The sequence below is a fragment of the Cavia porcellus genome, unplaced genomic scaffold (genome assembly GCF_034190915.1).
Source record: "Cavia porcellus strain 051 isolate PalLab524CR breed Dunkin Hartley unplaced genomic scaffold, mCavPor4.1 scaffold_22, whole genome shotgun sequence".
Lineage (NCBI taxonomy): Eukaryota > Metazoa > Chordata > Mammalia > Rodentia > Caviidae > Cavia > Cavia porcellus.
In genome coordinates, this window is record NW_026947505.1 from 34,932,639 (window position 1) to 34,953,482 (window position 20,844).

Below are 20,844 nucleotides of genomic sequence, written 5' to 3' on the forward strand. Positions count from 1 at the left end.
TCCACAGTAATAAAATCAGCATGTTACTGGCAAAGAAATAGACCTGAGGATCAATGGAACAGTTTAGAAGATGCAAACCCAACTACAAAGACACACAACAACCTTATATTTGACAAAGGGACTAAATATGTTTACTGGGGAAAAGATGGCATTTTTAATAAATTGGAAAAATTGGCATTCCACATGCCGAAGACTGAAACTAGACCCATGCCTATTATCATGCACTAAACTAAAGTCAAAATGGGTCAAGGACCTAACTATAAAATAAGAAACACTAAATCTACTGGAAGACAAGGGAGGTAAACGTCTTGGAGTCATAGGGGTAGGCAGAGAATTCCTGAACAAATGTAAACCACATGGGAAACACTTTAAAGAATCAGCAACTGGGATCTCATATTACCAAAAAGTTTTTGCACTTCAAAAGAAATCACCAACATATTGAAAAGAAAACCCACAGAATAGGAAAGAATTTTAGCCAGCAACCCCTCAGACAAAGGACTTATATCCAGAACATATAATGAATTGAAAAACATCAAGGCCCCCAAATTCAAAGACCCTCTCCAAAAATGGGCATTAGAGATGAACACACATTTCTCAAATGGAGATATACAAATGGTAAATAAATACATGAAGAAATTCTCACCATCACTGGTCATTCAAGAAATGCACATTAAAACAACACTGAGATTTCATCTCACCCTGGAAAAAATGGGTGCCATCAGGAAATCAACTGATAACAAATGTTGGTGAAACTATGGGGAAAAAGGAACACTGCTCCACTGTTGGTGGGAGTGTAGACTGGTGCAGACACTGTGTAAATCAGTATGGAGATTCTTCAACAAACTAGGATTAGGAGTTCCATTCAATCCAGCTATTCTCCTCCTGGGTATTTTCCCAAAAAATTTGAAAAGGTCATGTCACAGTGATATATGTGCACCTATGTTTATATCAGCATAATTTGTAATAGCTAAATTTTGGAAACAACCAAAATGTCCATCAACCACAGAGTGAATGAAAAAGATGTGGTACTTTTATAAAATGGAATATTACTCAGCTATAAAAAGGATGATCTTGAGGCCTTTATAGGTAAATGGAGGCAATTTGAAATTACCCTCATAAATGAAATAAACCCTCACATTAGTAAATATCACATTGTCTCTCTAGTGTAAAAAATAATAAAAAGTGAAAAAGTAATGACTTAAATGTATAATAGATATTATAAAAATGAAAGTAAAGGAAAGTGCTCTAAAGGATATAACTGTATATATAAGTGTGTAAGATAGATAACCATATTACTAGATTTTTGTAGGATCATTGAACAGAATGGTTTGCACTGTCAGTGTTTGTCTATTCACTTTTCATGCTTTGATTTTGTAACTTGAACAATTATTTCTAAGATGACAATATGTAGTGTATCAACTAACGATTCCTTAGTGTTAATTTTTTTTATTGATTTCTGTATTGTGCTCCTCTTCTTTTCTATTTTGGTTTTTTCTTTTTTCTTTCTTTAAAAAAATCAAAAAAACTTATAAAATGATTAACAATGGCTGCTGCCTTCCCTTTTTAGACAAGTCCTTCCCTTATACTTTCATAGGGTGCATTGTATAATTTGTATCCCACTCACTCCTTTAGTTTTTAAATTAGGGATGCAGCTCACCATTCACCTAAGTGATTCTGAACCTTTTTACCCCTGTCAATGATCTCAAGTTGTATCCATTTACCTACAAAGAGTCTCAAGGTTTTCTTTCTTTATGGCTGAGTTGTTTTCCATTGTATAAAAGTGTCACAGCTTTCTAACTAACCTGCAGCTGATGGGCAAGCTACCCCCAATTTCTGGTTACCTGACACATAAAACATTGTTTTCTCATCTTTGACTTTCGTCCTATAAATCTTCTTTTGGGTTAATCATATTTCTTATATAGAGCATATTGATGGACCCTATCTCCTGATTCACTGCCTGTGTTTCTTTTTATTGGTGAATTGAGGCATTCCACATTAGTAGTTATGGCCAACTTTCTCTGCCTCATCTCTGCCATGTTTTTTCTACTGTTGATTGTTTACTTTTTCCCTTCATTCCACTGTCTGCGCCATTCAGTGAGCCCTCTATGCCACTATTTCTGAAACCATGGCATTTTTTCTCTCTCTCTCTCTTGCTAGAATGTCCTTCAGTATTTTTTGCAGGGTTGGTTTGATGGTCATGAACTCCCCCGGTTCCTCTTTGTCATAGAAACATCTTGTTTCTTCATTAATTTTGAGAGATAGTTTTTCAGGGTACGTCAATCTGGGTTGGAGGTTATTTTCTTTCAGAACTTGTAATACTTCACTCCAAGCTCTTTTTGATATGATGTGAAGTCTGTTGTGATTCTGATAGGTTTTCCTTTAGAGGTGATCTGTTTCTTTTCTCTGATCACTTTTAATACTCTGTTCTTGTGCTGGAATTTCTGGGATCTTGATTATTATATGTCTGGGTATAGATCTATTTTGATTATAGCTGGCTGGAGTTCTGTATGCCTCATTTATCTGAATATCATTTTCTTTTGCTATGCTTGGGAAGGTTAACCAGCTTGGAAGGGAGGGGCCAGCCTTCCCTGCCTGTGCTTACACTCCAGTAACTGCTGGGGAAAGCAGCAAACAGCAGAAATCCCTAGCCAGCATGCTTCAGAATAATTATAACCAATGCAGGAAGTGCCCGGGACCCCACTACCCACTTGGGTGGAAGAAACCAGGAACATGACAAGAGGAAGAAGCAAACGGCAGTCTCTGGCGTCCACCCCAAGCCATACTGGTCCTTGAGATGTAAACACAGAAGAGATCGGGAATCACACACCTACAGTTTCTGAAGCAACAGCAACTTAAATAAAGAAACAACTTCATGAAGCTATAAAAGAACTTAGAACAGAAGTATTATTACAGGTAAAAGAAGATATAAAAAACAATAAGAGAATTGCTAAGTACCTCTAAAGAAGACACAGATGGAAGGATAGAGGAGCATAGAAAAAGGAGGGAAACCTTCAGTGAAAAATATAAAGAAAATTTAGAATACATTAAACAGGTTCAAAGCGATTACCAGGAAATGTAAAACTCCATTGAAAGCTGGCAAAACTGCTTTAAAGAAACTAAAGATAGACCTTGAAACCTTGCAGACAGGTTTGTGGCTTGTGATCACAAAAGGAAAGATCTCTTAAAAATAACAAGGAACAAGGAAGTAACAATGCAAAGGCTCTTCCATGACAAGAGGATCTATACCTTAAGAATAAAAAATATGAGTGAAGAAGCAGAGTAAACACAAATGAAATACGTAGGGTATTTACAGAAATAATTAAAGAAAACTTCCCAACCATAACCTCATATTTCAAGAATGCTTTAATATTGCAGTATATTTTTAAAATGATTATTAAGAACAGAAACATATTGGCTTTATAAAAATTATTATGTTCTGTATAGATTTATGTCTCATCATAACATAAGAATTATATATTTTTAGTATTAGAAACAAAGACTTTAGTGATTGCATAAGATCCCTAAGAAGTTTAATATTTATGAAGTAAGGACATGTTATTCATACCATTCTGCTTTGCATAGAAAAACACATTGGCAACTGCTGGTAAGAAACGTGCATGTACAACTTTTTCCTCTCTTTCTAGGTGCCAGAAGCTTTAGTGTTACGAGCTTTAAGGTCTCAGTGGCATTGAATAGAAGTTTAGAGTGAGACAAGAGAATGTACTTCATTGTTTTCCTCCCAAAAGGAAAGAGAAGATTGGAAGATCAGGAAGTCAGTAAAATGACATTCATAACATGGTGTGGACGCCTGTCTCTTCATTCATTCTTCTACCAATCACTCTGATAATTCAGAAATAACACTGGTAAGATAACTTATGACTTGGTGATTTTTATGTAAAATTTCTTGCCCAAACTACACAGAACAAATGAAATAAAAGAGGTGAATGTCTCTTGTGAAGATCTCCAGTAGACTTGCTTTGAAATCTATGTTTCTTTAAATTGTTTCCTTATAAACTGTTTTGTTCTGTTTAATCTTACCCTCTTTAAGATAAAAAACAAGTGTGTAGAACTGATAACCATATTACAAAGTTCTTGTTGGATCTTATTGGAACAGCAGAACTATTGGCAGTGTCATTATTTGAATATCACTTTGTATGCTTTAATTTTGTAACTCAAGCAACTATTTCTAAGATGACGATATGTAACTTATTGATTGTTGATTTCTTACTGTTTATTTTTCTGAAATTCTGTGTTTCTACCCTTTTTTCTGTTTTTTTCTTTAAATAAATAAAAAAAGAAGTGAGTGTCTCATCTATCATGTATTTCTAGCATATTAGCATGTTGTTTGGATGTTTAGATCAAAAAAGGAGTCCAAGATTTTTTTTACCTTTTAATTATGTGTAAATGATTCTAGTAAGTAGTGCGGAGAAAACAGCACAGATAAGAAATAATTTGCAACAAAAACTAATGTATGGTGATCTTATGGTAATGAATTTCAGGATTATTATATGAAACAGAAGAATATACTTATGCCTAAATATAAGGCATAAGTGATTATTGTGTGCAAAGTCTCATCTCCACGGATGAAGACATTATCCTCTTATAAGTTAGATGAGTGGTGTGAAAGAATTACTTGTATAACTAAGCTGTATATACAACAAATTAAAATAATTGAGTCTATCATCTGTCTGCCTAGAGCCCCAATTATACAGTTAAGTTTCTTATTTTTAGAATGTTAAACTGTCAGTCACCAAGGGAGTTGGCCTTTTGGTTCTATTATATCTTATTTGTAAATACCTTTGAGATATAATAGATTAACTGCTCAAGTAGATGATTTTATCTTCAAATTTTAGTTTGGACACATATGTGAATAAAAAATTCAAGATAGCACTCACTGGGTGAGATTTACATATAGTTATAACCCAGACTTCACATAGTAGAAAATGAAATGTTTCTACCTGTAAAAAAGTGTAAGCATCAAAGATTTCCCATTGTAAAGATATTTTACAGTATCTCGAGAAAAGGGGTTATTCTAAGAACAGCCTTATGTTATTTTTCACAAGCTTCATATTTATTTTAGTTTAGTAACTTCTAAGACAACATCTTAATTTATACTGCATGCTATATTCTTTGAAATCACTTTTACATATAATCTGATGCTCCTGGTGACAACCTCAGACTCTGTTTCCTAACATTTGAGTGGGAAGTAGTTTATTAATTGACTGAGTTGAGCTTGACTCCAAGATTGAATTTCTTCAAATAGTGCTATACGTACCGGTACTTTCTTTGTTTTAATTCTGTACATTTCTTCTAGAGGAACAAAATATATAAAAGACAAACTTGACAAACTTTGTGGAATACACTACCAAAACACACTAGGATTTTTTCTCCACTCTAATAAAACATACTCATTTGTCCTAAAGTAACACAAAATATCTGAATCAAGGCTTTAAAATGGACACTAGGAATTCTAGGGCTTAAAACTGTATAACTTCTTCCAGAAGTAACTGAGGTATCATCAGAAAGTTATGAGGGTGTAGATAAGGGTGGTCAGTTTCTTCTTATCCTATTTTTATCAGAAATGACTAGAATAGCAGAAAAGAGTATTTATTTATTTATTATTTTTTATGACAAATCACAATTTGATATCACATGAGTGTTCCCATCTTTGGCCATCTTCCTCCCTCTTCCTTCTCTTCTTTCCTTGTTTCTTTTTCCAGGGAGGAATCATTTAGCTTTCATGCTGGGAAAGGGAGAGACAAGGGTGAGAAGGCCCAGAGGGTTCATCATTTTGGAAAGTCATACAAGTATTCCTGATTCGGTGAAAGTGGATAGAGGAAATAAAAAAAGACAACCAAGAATTAAGAATTACTAGGAGATAGCAGAAGACCCTGGAAAGGTGCATGCTTGCCCCATCTTCCTTCTCTCCAGTTCCAACATTTAGCCCTTGCTGCAGCTACAGACAGAGCCAGGGCAGGAAGGAAAGCACTGGGTACTGGGGGCTCCATAATCTGTGGCTTGGTAGGAAGCACACAGTGGTCCCTTGAGATGAACCACAGTGTAGATTGATGCACTATAGTGGGGTAAGAAATTAAGTGCAGAGGATTCTGAGATGCTCTAGGTACCTAGACCTAGATTCTGAGACCTGTAGGTACCTAGGAAAAAGATCAGCATAAGCCCAATTTGAGCAAACCTGCTTTCTTTGCTCCCCTAGAACAAAAGGGAAAGATCAGGGGAGAGTAAGAGGCCAATCCATGTTAGAAGAGCGTGGTCTTTAGATCTCTTTTCTCCTTCCTTTTCCTATTGTCATCAGTCTTTTCTATTTAACTATTGTGTTCTGAGACCTAAAATTACCCTGAGAAGCAGAAAAGAGAGCTGGAAGGGGTGTTTAGGGTTTAGTCTTCATATGCATGGTCATGAATCCAGACTCCAACCTGGACGGTAGGTTTGGTTGTCCTCAGAGGTGAAGAAAGCTGCCATCTCTACTCACTGAACAAACTTCACCTCTCATAAGTTAATTTTTCCTCATGACTAAATTTCCCTTGTGCATTTATTTTGTATGTATGCACTTTGGAGTTTACCCCTGCTTGTTACACCCTCTACTCAAGTATAAACTCGAGGAAATGGATAGAGCCACAGTGAACGCGGCAGGCATCAAGGTTCTCAGACTGCAGCACCAGGGAATTCACAGTTGTTGCTTTTTAGAATGGGTGTAGGCTGAATCTACTTCTTAATGGGGAAAGAGCGCTGACAGTTCTTGTTGCCCCATTTAAAAATCAGCCCTACTCAAAATTAGTTTGAATTATCCTGAGAAATATAATGAGCAGTTTTAGAAATGAATTAGTTGCAGATAATGTTCTCACAATGAGTCATTTATCTTTTAACAGTTAAGTTAAAATAAACCCAAAACTAAGAATAGTGTTATTCCTGCTCCTCCCACTATCAATTTAATAGAAGAGAAATAAATGGAATTATATCTGACTCACAGTGAGTTGGGTATAAACCTTCATAAGCTTTTCAGAGTATTAAAATCTATGTCATTGGTGAAGAAATATGAAGAATAATTTCTTTTCCATTGTTTGGCCATTGGTAATTGTTAATTGTATTTTTATTATGTTTTACATTCAGCAAATGTGTCTCCTGCTTTGTTGTAAGCAACCTGAGGTAATTTCGAAACTGTTTTCCTGAACCTCACAATATATTTCAAATGGTAGGTACCCAATACAAATACAAATAAATGATCACAGTCAGGACAATGATAAATCAGTGCGTACTAACCTTTAAACTTCATTTAAGTTTTCTAATTGTCTCAACAATGTCCCTAGAAAAATGTACAACATAAAAGGATAAGATCTGACTTCTGTCAATCCTATTCAGTGTCTTGTTTCTTAATTTCTCTTCTCTGGGAAAACTAACACTTAACACAAAATAAATTTCAGAGTTTAACCAGGTGTGAGTTTTTATATGGAGGGCACATACAATATGTTCAACCAGGCACACCCTGAAAAATTAGCCCTGTTTATGTTTGCAGTGAACAAACAGGGTTGTGTCACTATGCATTAAAACAAATTTCAGTGACCCAGTTCAAACAATCTTCAGGATGTTCTTTACTCAGGAAACTTTCACTCTCAGACTACGCTTCTACTCATGATAATGTCACAGTGCTGACTGCATAGAATTCATCAGTCTTCAGAATAAATGGCTCCAGCTGGCTGACAGGTATCTATACTCTAAATCTCCAGGGCAGCAATGCTTGGAGAGAAAACAGGAATGAGTGAAGGCAGGCAGGCCCCAAGATTTGTCCTTCACCTTGCTTCTTCCCTCTGCCACATTGTACAAAGGGGCTTGAGCCTTGTCACTTAAAAACACTGGATAGTGTTAAGACGCCTGCCTGCCTTGGGGCTCAAGTGAGAGGCCGAATGCTGGAGGTCCTAGAGTGAGGAGAACTGATTAAAGCACAATGGAGAGCTACTAGAGGCTAAGAGGGGCCACGCACAGAACGAAACATGGATGGAATGTGGGACAGGCTGACAGTTTACATGAATCTCTTGCTTCAAAAAATTGGAGGTGACAGAATAGAAGACAACTTGTCTTTCTATCTGTGTTCTGAAATGCTAGTGGCAGCATCTGGTCCGAGAGATTCAAGTCTAATTTTTAAACTGTTTCATTAGATGTCTTTTTAAAATATCTTACTAAAAGAAAACCCTTTGATGGAAATGCATGTTTTTCTCTTTGTAGCATTATTGTATGCATAACTATCCTTACACTTTTGGTAAAGCATCTCTGTATGTTAAGAGCTGAACTTGGTGCTCAGGATTCAGGGATGGAGAACAGTCCTTGTGCTCAAGCATTTGTAGAACCTGTCATGGGCTAAGGAGATGGGGTGGGGACACATGCACCATGAGAGGAAGGGCCAAAGATTAAGTGGGGGTTAGGGATGGAATTCATAGTTTGCCATCATTAATATTTCTTGTTTTTACATTTCAGAATAATTTTTTTGTTTTTCTATGAACTTTATAAATTTGTTAAAATTAAGGACTACGTTCACTCTAAAAACCTGGTGTTTTCTTGATTTGTGTGAGACTTACTGAAATCTACACTTACAAAAAAGGACTCTTCCTAGCACAGGTATTTTCCTACCTATTATGAGAAATCAGGATCCTGGGACAGTTATCCTCCAGCCAGTGATGGTGACAGGTTGCCTGGCTCAGCTAGAGATGGGACCCAACTTGGAAATTTTTTGATAACCTCCAAACAAGCTTTTCCACGGGCCACTACACCATCAATGTAGCCAAAGGGACATTAAAGTTGATGTAATCTGACAAATAAAATCTTAGGAGAGGTAAGTAGGCAGAGAGGGGTAGTTTTCCAGAAGAAAACCATGTACTGTGACTAGGGAGACAAGACAGTGATCTCTGTGGTTGGACTCTGTGTTCACATCTTGTGTTGTACCAGTGGATTGTTTTGGAAAATAACTCGGTCTCTCTGAACCTCAGTTTCTGTACGTGGAAAATATGGGAGTTAGAATATTAAACAGAAAGCTTCATGTAAGCCCCCAAACTCAGTGTCTGCTTGCTAAATAATGAGGAGGAAGATGAAACCAGGATGAAGCAAGCAGTGATGTAGAAAATGATGATGATAAGGACAATGTGGTCATTTGGGAGGAATTCGCATGGTGGATATCATCTCTGGTTCCCCAAAATGCAATTACACCAGTCATTAGAGTGCAATAAAATAAATGTTAGAGGAAATAAGCAGGGCTCTGAGAGCTGGTTGGAAGGATCTCAAATCTATACCTGGGAGGTCAGGGAAGATACCGAAACAGAAGGTTTCATTCTAGTCAAGCAAAGGTGGGAGAGGACGAGATAGTGTATAAGGAGGCTCAGGGGAGGAAAGAGCCAGGGATCTTAGGAAATGAGGAGACACACTGGAGGGAGCAACTGGCAGGTATAAGATGGTGAGTGACAAGGATGAATCCGAAGTGTGTGAGTGAGCAAGGAGTGTCTTTGAAGGCGTATATGTTGTTTGCATTCATTTCCAGCAGTCTTGTGGAGACCTTTGATTTTTTTCAGCAAATAAGAAATCATCAAATTCACAATTTTAAGAGCTTTCTTTTGTGGCAATATGGAGAGCTGCTATGGGAAAAACACTGAGTTAGAAATTCAGTTGCAGAAATCCAAAGGAAAATTGTGGGTAGCTTGAGCTAGAAACTTGAACTATAGAAAAAAGATAAATATGAGATATATTTAGAAGGTAGAATAATAATAATAATAGATTGTATGTGTAGGGGAAAGAAGAAAAATTTAGGTGATTCTGGTTTTGATGATGGACTGCATGGTTTTCTATATCCATTAAAATGCTTTTTGCTGGAAGCCATTGGAAATCTTAAGTCAATTATTTAAGCCAGTGGTTTTGAAAGTAGATTTCCAAGCTGAGCAGCCCCAGAATTGCCTAGGACTAGGTTAGAGTTGCAAATCTTGGGTCCTACTACTCAGGCAGTAATTCAAAATCTCTATGGGTAGGGTTGAAGAATTTCTCTTTAAAAAGTCTATTAGGTGAGTCTGAAGCTTAATACATTTGAGGGCCACTAACATGAGCCATGTTTCACAGTAAGAGCTGCCTATAAAATGAGACTCCAGCTGCGACTTGCAACTGTTCTTTTGATTCTACATGGTTTGTTCTTAAGCAAGCTACTGCTGAAAATGTGAGACACCTGCAACAGTTTCAAGGGTGACTCCAAGTCCAACAGCTTTCCAGGGCAAAGGAACACATTCTTCCTGTGTCTTGTATGGAGAGTGAGAAATCTTTTCACAGAAGCATCCCTACACACTTGAAATAATTTCATTGGCCAGAATTACATCACATAGCTGTGCAAATCCACATACAGGCAAGGCCAAGAAGTCTAATATGGGTTTAAAGTGCTTTAAATCAAGTATAACATATCAGGTTTAATGGTCAGGAATCTCAAAGAAGAGTACGGAAGTCTGAACAAAAATGAAGCTTTTATTAAGAAGGATAAAGGGCAAGAGAACAATTTTGGGTATGCATCTGCTACTGCTCTGGCATCAGCAGAGAAGGAGCAGAAACCATGAGAATAATAATGAGTTCACAGTTAGATGTATTGCATTCAAGTACACAAATGAAGATACTTGGAAGGTAGCTGGGTATGGACATGGGAGGCTCAGCTGACCACTCCTCAGCCTTTGTAAATTTAGAGATAGCAACTGTAGCCAAGCCATGTAGAATGTACAGTGAAAATAGGGGAATCATTAAGAGATCTGGGGGAAAAAACAGCATTTGAGGAAAGGATCATGAGAATTATCTGAGGACCAGGCTGAAAAGCATGATCCAAAGAAGGAAAAGAAAAACTAAGCAGGCATGGTGTAAAGGACACCAAAATACAGAGTAGTTTACAGGACAGAGGTAGCCCACTATTTTAAATGCTAGAGAAATTCCCAGTAAGATAGAGATCGAAATGTGTGAATGACGTCAGTAGGAATCTGCTGGAATGGGAATCTGCACATCAGTGACTGGATTATGAGGAATGGTGACAGCGAGACAAACCTCCACTAACATGAAACAGAACGGACAACGTGTTTCTTAAAATTAGGAATGAGATAAGAGTCTCAAAATTATACTTGGGTGGAACACTGCTAGTGTAGAGTTGAAAACTTTTTTTAATTTAATCACAAAGCCTTTATGGTTGCAAAACCATCTGAATAAGTGAAGGCAGAGTTGAGGCAGTGTTGCTCAGCAGAGCTGGAATGAAATGCAAGAAGCAGGAGTAAAAGGAGAGATGAAAGAAGAGGAGGAAGGAGAGGATGACCCAGAAATTAAGAATTTTAAGTGCATATTATCTCACTGAAAAGATGAGGTTAACCCATGTGAAACCAACAGAAGATAATAACGTAATTTGTGCAGTAATTATCATGATTGCAATTGGAAGCCAGAGATTAAGGATTAATCCACTATCTTCACAGACAGTCAGATTCTTAGGGGAGACATTAATTAACTTTAGAAAGCATGTGGTACAATTTAGAGGACAGTGATAGTCTCTGACTATAATCTTGAAATTTGCGATGATTTTGTAGGAAGATCCTCGCTCTTTCTACCCTACTAACTTGCCCTTTACATCAATTCTTAATCATTGGTGCTCTTAATACTTATTCATAATCATTCTATAAGTATCCTTTTATATGTGCCCCCAATTAAAGTGGGCCTTTAAATATTGAACATTGCATTTTTAGGGGCACTTAGGCAACACCGCTATGAGGCACACTTTACCATTTAGTTTAGAATTCTTTTTCTCTCAGAGTAGTTTTATTTATCTTATCTACCTCACTGATTGCTATGAGGACAAACGTGAAAAGTATGTTTTGCAAACTATTCATTTCATTCAGAGAAGATGGAATATGTTAATAAAAATACTTGACAAATGACAGAATACAGCAATAAAAATACAATAACTATCAAATCAACTTTGTTTTCACATCTAATATTTTCTGAGTTTGTTTTTGTTGTGGGATAGTGTATCCTCAAATTTAGAGATTCTTGTGATTTTTCATTATGAATTAATTCTTTGGGTATCAAGATTCAGTTTTTGCTAGTGTCAGAAAATATAGTCACAAAAATGTGTGTCTTTCAGTTTCATTTTTATCAATATTCCTGATGAGAATTTACATGTAAAATGTATTTCATGTTCTTATGTAGCCTGTTTCTAATCAATAGGCTTTGCTTTCATTTTGGTAAACTAATATTACAAGTATAATTTATTAGCTATATCTTATAATTTATTGTTCTTTCATGTACATGAATGTTTATTGTTCTACATATTTATATGAGCTATTCTTATGTCACTACCTATGGTCATGATCATAGGTGGAATATTGAAATACATGATTTGTTTTACTGTATTTAATTGTAATATATTTGTTAATTTGTAAAACTTGATTGTCATGAAATTAGTATGAATACTGGTAAACTAATTCTACTCTATTAGCTCAGTTTGATGAAGTCAGTTTACTACAAATAATGGTATGTAGTTAACATGGCATCCAAAACTGTACCCTCTTGTTAACAATAAAATCTGACAATATTATTAGAATATACATTTTCCAGAACTCTGGAAATTAGCCAAAAGTTAGTAGCAATCCAGAAAGCATTTATGCAAGACAAACTGCTGAATGTTGGTAAGAACCACCAGCTTCGTGGTGTTTTAACTTACCCTAGTCTCTTGTCCCAGGCCGCGGTCAGCCAGTCTTGGAGGCAAAAAGAGGAACCTGCATTCTCATTACCAGAAATCCCAGACTAGTCCCAGAGCTTTAGTTCCAAAGAAGAAACATTCCTCTAGATCCAGTTCAAAAGGCCTGTCCTTATTTGACCCAACTCAAGCTTGCCCTGTGCCAGAACTTTCTCCAGAGTAAGCATTTACTGAAAATATTTGCAGCCGAGTGTTTAACCTCGTGACACCAGAGGCAGTGGCTAACAGTTGAGAAAAACAGTAAACCAAATGGTTTATTAGAAGAAAACTGAGGAATAAAGAATCCACAGGGCCTTTGAAAACATCCTTTCTAGGGAATCTAGGCGGTAACATATAGGCTTAGGGCTGTGTGCATTCTTTGGGAAGATTGGAGAAGGCCTTAAACTCCTATCTCTGGCTCACTTGAAGCCCCATAGAAACAGGATTTAGAAACAAAGGCAGTTGGAGATGTGCTGAACACATGCACAGCCCCTCAATGAAGACCAGTGGGTTTACTGATTCTAGGTATTTACAAAATTTCTGTCTAGAGCTGGGAAGATAGCTCAGGGTGAGTGCTTGCCTGGCAAGCATGATGCCTGGAGTTTGATTCCCAGTACTCTCTCATCCAAAAAATAAATTTAAAAGAAAGAGAAAAAGAAAAAGAAAAAGAAAAAGAAATTTCTGTCTAACCATTAGCTGACCATTAAGCTATCTAAGTAAAGACATTGATGACCATACATGACAAGAATTAAAACTTTATAGAATTAGTTCAGAAGCATTATTAAGCCAAAATAATAATATATGGTGAATTCTACCAAATATTTAAATAGTGATTAAAATGAATCAGACATAGACTTCTCTACCCTTCCTAAAAAAGAGAGAAAATATTCATTCTGAGACAATTAATATTATGATAACAAAATCAGACAAAAACATCACAAGAAAAACTATACACCAATATCTTTTATAAATATAGAGACAATATCTTTAAGGACATGCTACCAAACCAATTCCCAAATACATAAAAAGAAGTATAAAACTTGACCAAGTGAGATTTATATTTTAATAGTACAATCTTTTTTTTCATTTTTTAGATTTTATTTTAAAGAGGATAAAACCAAGGAAAATAAAAAAGAATAAAACCAATTAAAAATAAGCCAGTATAAATGATACAGGACTTCAAAACCTTACAAAACCAGCAATAGTTACCATAATACCTTCTGTTGTCTTCAAAATAGCTGCAGGTACTTTCAGACATAGTAAAAATTGGACAGAACAAAATACAATAGAAACAATAAAGCCAAAACAGTGAATCCAACGAAAGACTACAAAACAAGCCACTAATCAATCCGAAATGGCTACTGTATTATGTCTTGTTATCTTTCAAATAGCTTCTCCTGCCATCAAATTTAACATAATCAAACAGAACAAAAAAGAATAAAACCCAACCTAACCAAACAATGAAAATGTTATGGTTTCCCTGCTGAGATTGCTTCCTGATGAGGCTTGGATCTCTTCCCCCATGGCAGTCCACTAATGGCACTGACTCTGGGAGAAAGGCTTGGGTGTGGCTGTCCCCACTCAGGCAGCAGTTGATCTACTCATTTTTATCTATGAAGGCCAATCAGTATAGTATGCCGTATTAGCAAAATAAAGATAACACCAATATAATTATCCTAATTAAAAAAAAACAAGACAGTTGACACAGTGTTATGCCATTTTATAATAAAACATTCTACAAACTAGAGATTGACAGAGACTTCTGGACCTTAATTTAGGACATCTTCAAAAACTTACATTTAATATAATAGTCAAAATGAAACACTTGGTGCTTTCCCTCTATCATCAAGACAAGGTTTTTCACTCTCAAAACTTTCATTTAATATTGTATACATTTCTAGTTGAGAAATAGAGAAAGAAAAAAAGAAACATCTGATGGGAAAAAGTACCTCTCTTTACAAATGACATTATCTTGTGTGTAGAAAGCACTAAAATTCTACACACAGACAGTATTAGAGCTATTAAAAAATCTCAGTATAAATATGCAATGTAAGATCAATACACAAAATCAACTGTATTTTTACACAATAGCAATGTGAAATCCTAAAATGAAATTCCATTTATAATTGCATCAGAATTAACAAATATTTAAGATTAAGTTTACATAAGAAAGTACTCAACATGCACACTGAAAGCCAGAAAATATTGTTGAGAAATAAAGAACTAAATAAATGGAAACACAGACTATGCCCGTGGGTTGTAAGATTGAGTATTATTTAAATTGCTGTATTTCCCAAACTGATACATAGATTTAATGAAATATCCATCAAATGGCAATCCTTTTTTTTTCTTCAGACACATAGAAGTTAACTCTAAAGTCCGCTTAAGAATGCAGTGTACCACAAATAGCTAATATCATAAATAAATAAATTTGGATATCTCATGCTTCCCTCTAGATTTACTACTTATTAATTAAGTTCTATAATGTAACCACCCCAAAGCTGAAATACTCCAATATCTGAAAAATTCTTTGAGTGCTGGTATGTCATTGCAAGTGGAAATTCCACTCCTAACTTCATTATGGTGGTTTGCAGCCAAAATGCAAGTGCACTAAAAATATTGTATCTCTGTATATAAAGTATACATTAAATAAGTTTTATGTCTAGATAAGATATTTCAAAGATAACATGGTGTATATATGCAAATATCCAAAAATTCAAGGAATTCTTTAGTCTAAAATACTGCTATTTTTCACTATTTCATAGAAGGAAGACTCAGTCTGTTCAAAGTTATAGTAATTAAAATGATGTGGTACAAGTTTAAGTGACGGCACAATTGATGATGTTATACTGAGATTTCAGAGATGCACTCACTTATCTATGATCAATTGACTTTTGATAAGGGTGCCTCAACACTTTAGTGAGGCACAAGAAATGTATGTTCCACTGAAGATCCTGGGACACATGGAGTTTTATGTTTTAAGAAGTACAGTCTGTCCCTTTCTTATATCACACACAGGTATTAACTCAATATGGATCAACTGAGCTAAAATAGTGGGACACTAAGAAGGAAGCCTAGGAGTGAATGTTCATAATCTGGAGTTTAGGCAAAAGTTCTTAGACATATACAAAAGCATGAACAACATAAGAAAATACTTTTGTCACTATCAAAATTCAAATATTTCCTTCAAAAAACATTATCCAAGAGTGAAAAAAGAGACTGAGATGATACACAGGTGATATATTTGGTAAAGCCCTTGTGTCTACAGTATATGAAGAATTTATGCAACACAACAATATAAAGGCAAATATCCCATTAGAAACATGAGCAAAGGATTGGAACAGATATTTTCCTAGTGAAGTTAGATAAATGTCTTATGAGCACATAAAAAGATGTTCAATACCGTTAGTCATGAAGAAAATTTAAAATGAGATATAACTTTGCAATCACTGGGATGGCTATGATAATAAACAACGATGGTAAGAAAAATAAGCGTTATAGAGGAAAAGGAGAAATTGAAACTGATCTAATACTGATATGAATGAAACAGTACAGTAGTACTAGCTACTGTAGGAAATATTTGGCAGTTCTTAAAAAAGTTGAATACAGAGTTACTTAGTAGCATATATGTATTTTTTCTTGGAGATATATACACATATATTTTCCAAGAAGATTAAGAGGATATGTTCATACAAAAAGTTGGACAGGAATGTTTATAGAAACATTATTCATAATAACCAAAAGTGAAATAATCTAATTGTATATCAACTCAGAAATAGATAAATCTTAAAAAATAGGATGCTGAGTAAAATAATCCAGACACAAAAAGGCACATATTACATGATTCTGTTTCTGTAAAAGATTCATAATGGGAAAATCTGCAGAGACAGAAAGTAGATTAGTGTCTACTAGTTTAGAACAATAAAGGGAACAAGGAAGGATTACTAACTATTAACAAGTACAGGATTGCTTTTTTGGAGGTGAATAAAATGTTCTAGTATTAGATAGGATGGTTGTCCAACTGTGACATATAGAATGAAATGTATATATTTAAATGATGAATTTTATGGCATCAAGGTTACATTATAAAATTCCATTACTTGATATTCAGGCTGCTTGAAATTAAATATTATGTTCCTTTTTAGAATTCTCCAGTATTTTAATATTTACATAATATTTAGTATTTACTTGATATTTTTCTGTAGCTTGATCTTGGGATTCATTTTATATGTATGCCTATTAAACTATGACTTTCAAATTAAATGTTATTTTTAGCATCTGTTTATATAAATCCTTTCATGGTACTAACCAAGAATCATTGTATAATTATTTTATAACTTTTGTATATTTAAGAAATTGTTATAGAGTAGAATTTCCTGTCTCTGGTTTATTAAGCATAGATTATAATATGGCCTCAGTTTTTAAGTGTGACATCACTTTTCAAAACTGTGTTCAATTAGTAATTTAGTATTCTTTTGCTGCATAAAAAGCTTATCTCCACTACTCAGTGGCTTAAACACTATAAACAACAATTATTCTCTATGTTTCTTTCAGTCTGGCCTGGTTGGACTGGGCTGGAACTCAGAGACAAAGCTAGCTATGCAGTCTGTCCCTGAATGTGACCTTTCAGCCTTTAGAAAGTTGATTGCCACCTTAACCCTAACCCTAATTGACTTGACATATCTGTAGGAGTCAGGAAAGCATACTTCTGGATGTATCCGTGTGGGTCTTGGGTCTGTGTCTGTTCCTGACTCCTTCTTCTCCAGGGCTCTTCCCCTGCTCTCTGACTATCATGAGGTGGAGCAGCTTTCCTTCCCCATGTTTCTGCTTTGCAGCTAGCTACCCATGATCTGAAATCTCTGAAACCATGAGCCAAAACTAAACCTCTCTTGTGTTAAGTTGCAGGTGTCAAGTATTTTGTTCCAGCAATGGAAAGCTGATCAGTAATGTAGACCAACATGTGTCTATTGAGATCATGAGGAGTCTGGCAGAGGAGAAAAAAATCCATTGTACAAGTACTGAGATAGATAATTTTATGTGCCAGTTTGACTGGGATTTGGAGTACCTGTGTGCTTGATTAAACACTATTCTGAATGTGTCTGTAAAGGTATTTTCACATGATTTATTTGAATCAGTAAAGGGAATAAAGCTGATGACCCTTGGTAGTGTGGATAGGTAAAACCCATTCAATTGGAAACAAGGATAGAACAAAAAGTGGGTTAAGAGAGAATTCTCTTTGAATGTATATATTTATAATTATGCTTTTTCTACTTGTAGCACATTTACTATTATCCCACTGATAAAAGTCAGTCATACAACCAGGCCCAGAGTCAGTATAAGAAGGGATTGTCCATGGGAACAGAGAGGAATACTATCAGCTATTTTGTCAACAATTTAACAAATTGTTAAAGAAATCCTGTTCAGGCTCTGAAATGGACAACCAACTCCCACCAGACCAGAGCAGTCTGCAAGAGGGCCTGCCACATGAACACACAAAGGAACACACAAAATAATACGGGGTGGAGATAGAATCTTCCACTGTGTGGGATGTGTCTTCACCAGTGTGAGGATGTGTCTTATTACTGTACCTTTTATGAGATAAACAGATAAAAATTTGTTTTGCTTCCAAAATGAGAAGGTAGTGGGTAAACACTCTTGAACCGAGCCCCATTTGACAACGTTTAAATACATATGCCATTGGAAAAAGAAAATTGGTTTCTCTCAGTTTCACTTAGGCTTATTTATTTTCTGAACTTCCGTATAGTTTTAAACTTAGAAATCACAATCAGATTTGAAAATAATCCATTAGAATGTTATCTGATATGTTAATTTGTAAAATGGAGTTCAATTTTACTAGAGTGGAATTAATATCAAATAATCCCATAGGAAATACCTTTCTAAGAAGGCGAGAGCTGAAAGTAAATATTTTCAATGTGGCCTTATGTGGAGATATTACTATTAGGAAAAAGAAAAAGAAATATGGGTATGAGCTCAACAGGACAGGTTAATTTTAGAACAAACCTGAAATGAACCACTCTGGCCTTTAGAGGCCAGACCAGTTAACTCTTGCACAGGCTATAAGATCTTTACAGGGTTCTAAGTGTACAAAGGCTGGCCATGGAAGGAAAGAGTTAGTGGGAGTTCAGAATGAAGGAGCTGTGGCTATTTGCCCGGAACAAGGCTTGTAAATCACACAAGGAGTTGCAGGTTGTTCGTCAAGACCCAGGTGGATCAATGATTGAGAATTACAGCATAAAGCTGTGCCTATTGGGCAGTATCAACCTGTCACTACACATCTGCAGCAGCTGTAAAAGCATAGCAAAGAGAAGGAATTTAAAATGGTCTCTGCTCAGACCCTTGTTACACCTTTTGAGTTTTATATATCTTAAAAGCTCTGTTAAGATATCTTTAATAATAAATATAATAATTGCATACTGTTGTTACAGAGAAAAATACCGAAAGCACATCAATGAGGTAGTAAATAAAACATAAAATGGCATAAGTTCATTTCTGTTACCTATAAATTCTGAAATGCTACTTCAGAAAGATTCAGTCTAGATTCATTCATGAATGGAGAAGGTTTTCCTCCAAATATAAAACACAACATTGCATTCTAAAGTTCATATGCATTCAGGAGAATTTAAATGATTGAAAAATTTCAAATACTCATTATTTCTTTGGTATTTCTTATGGTTGATACATTGTGTCAACTTGAGAAGTTTAGAAATTTAACTAGAGACTCAGCAGGGAGCCAGGATCCTTTGTAAACACCCTGATTCTGTGCAAGAGGAGGGCGCAAGATGCTGTGATGGCTCTCCTGCCCTCGCGGGAGTGGGGAGTAGCCTGCTTACAAACAAGAGAGGAAAAGAGGAGTGTTCTTCTTCCTTTTTGCTCTTGTGGCTTTGGTGCCTTCTGCCCTGGAAATGTTGCCTCTATACCATGCTACCCCGTCTTGAAGCCAGCTGATTATGAACTGAAACCTCCACGAACTGTGAGCTAACTAAACCTTTCTTTCCTTCACCGTGGGCATCAAGTATTTTGTTTCAGCAATGAGAGAAAAGTAAACAAGACATTATTACGTTGCATACCTGAACTTTAGTAGGGAAACAAAACTTAAAAGTCAAATTTAAATGTAGACTAACATACCTGTTTTAGGAAAGCAAATATATTGACTGTGCTTTGATTTGCTTTAAAGCAGGGTAATAAAGGAAGAAAGTGATAGAGTCTCACCAGGGGCACAGGTGGACAGCTTTTGCAAAAAAGTCAAAGAAAACTGTGCAGAAGGGAAATGGTATACCTGGAGGGGAGAAGTAGAGAAAGAGGAAAGTGGAAGACACAGGAAAGACAAAATGAAAGAGGAGAGAGAGCAAGCAAGGAGAGTGAGCCATAATAGGAATAGAAAAGGAAGGAATTTGATGGGAAGGCAAAGCGCAGTAAACATGAACAAAAAAACACGAGGCGGAGGTGTGGAAGTAAGGTCCCTATCCAGAAATATATATTTCAACTTTGTCTTATGAGAAAGTTGATCAAAGTGCTACATTTATATGGGAGAAAGGACAGTCTTTTCAGGAAAAGTGTATATTCACATGCAGAAGAAAGAAACTGAACCTGTATCTCCTACAGTTACAAAAAATCAACTTAAAATGGATTAAAGTCTTACCTGTACGATCTGAAGCTTTGAAACTACTAAAAAATAAGAAATTCTTCAGGACATTAAAATGGCCAAGTACTTTTTGGAAAATACACTAAAATTACAGGGGAAAAAAAGCAAAAATAGACAAATGGCATTACATCAAAATAAAAAGCTTTTACAAAGCAAAGTCCATAATCATCAGGTTGCAAAGACAAACTATACATCCTACAGGGGTTTGATATCCAGACTATAGAAACAACTCTGAAAACTTGATAGGAAAAATACAATTTAAAAATGGGCAATAAATCTAAATGGACATTTTCCACAAAACTATACAAATAGCCAACAGGATCATAATAACTTGCTCAACATCGCTAGTTTTCAGGAAATGCAATCCAAAACCACAAAGAGATGTCACTTTACCTCAGTAAGTGTGGCTGCTATAAAAATACTGCAGATAAAAGTGCTGGTG

At 35.6% G+C, this 20,844-nt stretch overlaps 1 long non-coding RNA gene across 2 annotated transcripts in view; it reads right to left on the reverse strand.

Annotated features, from left to right (window-relative positions):
- Positions 1–12,855, reverse strand: part of LOC106026887 (uncharacterized) — a 29,537-nt gene extending 16,682 nt beyond the window's left edge. For both annotated transcript variants that reach the window (XR_001200483.2, XR_010041949.1), the window contains exon 1: positions 12,725–12,855. This is a non-coding gene — a long non-coding RNA (uncharacterized LOC106026887). The remainder of the gene's footprint in view (positions 1–12,724) is intronic.
- Positions 12,856–20,844: the final 7,989 nt, after the last annotated feature.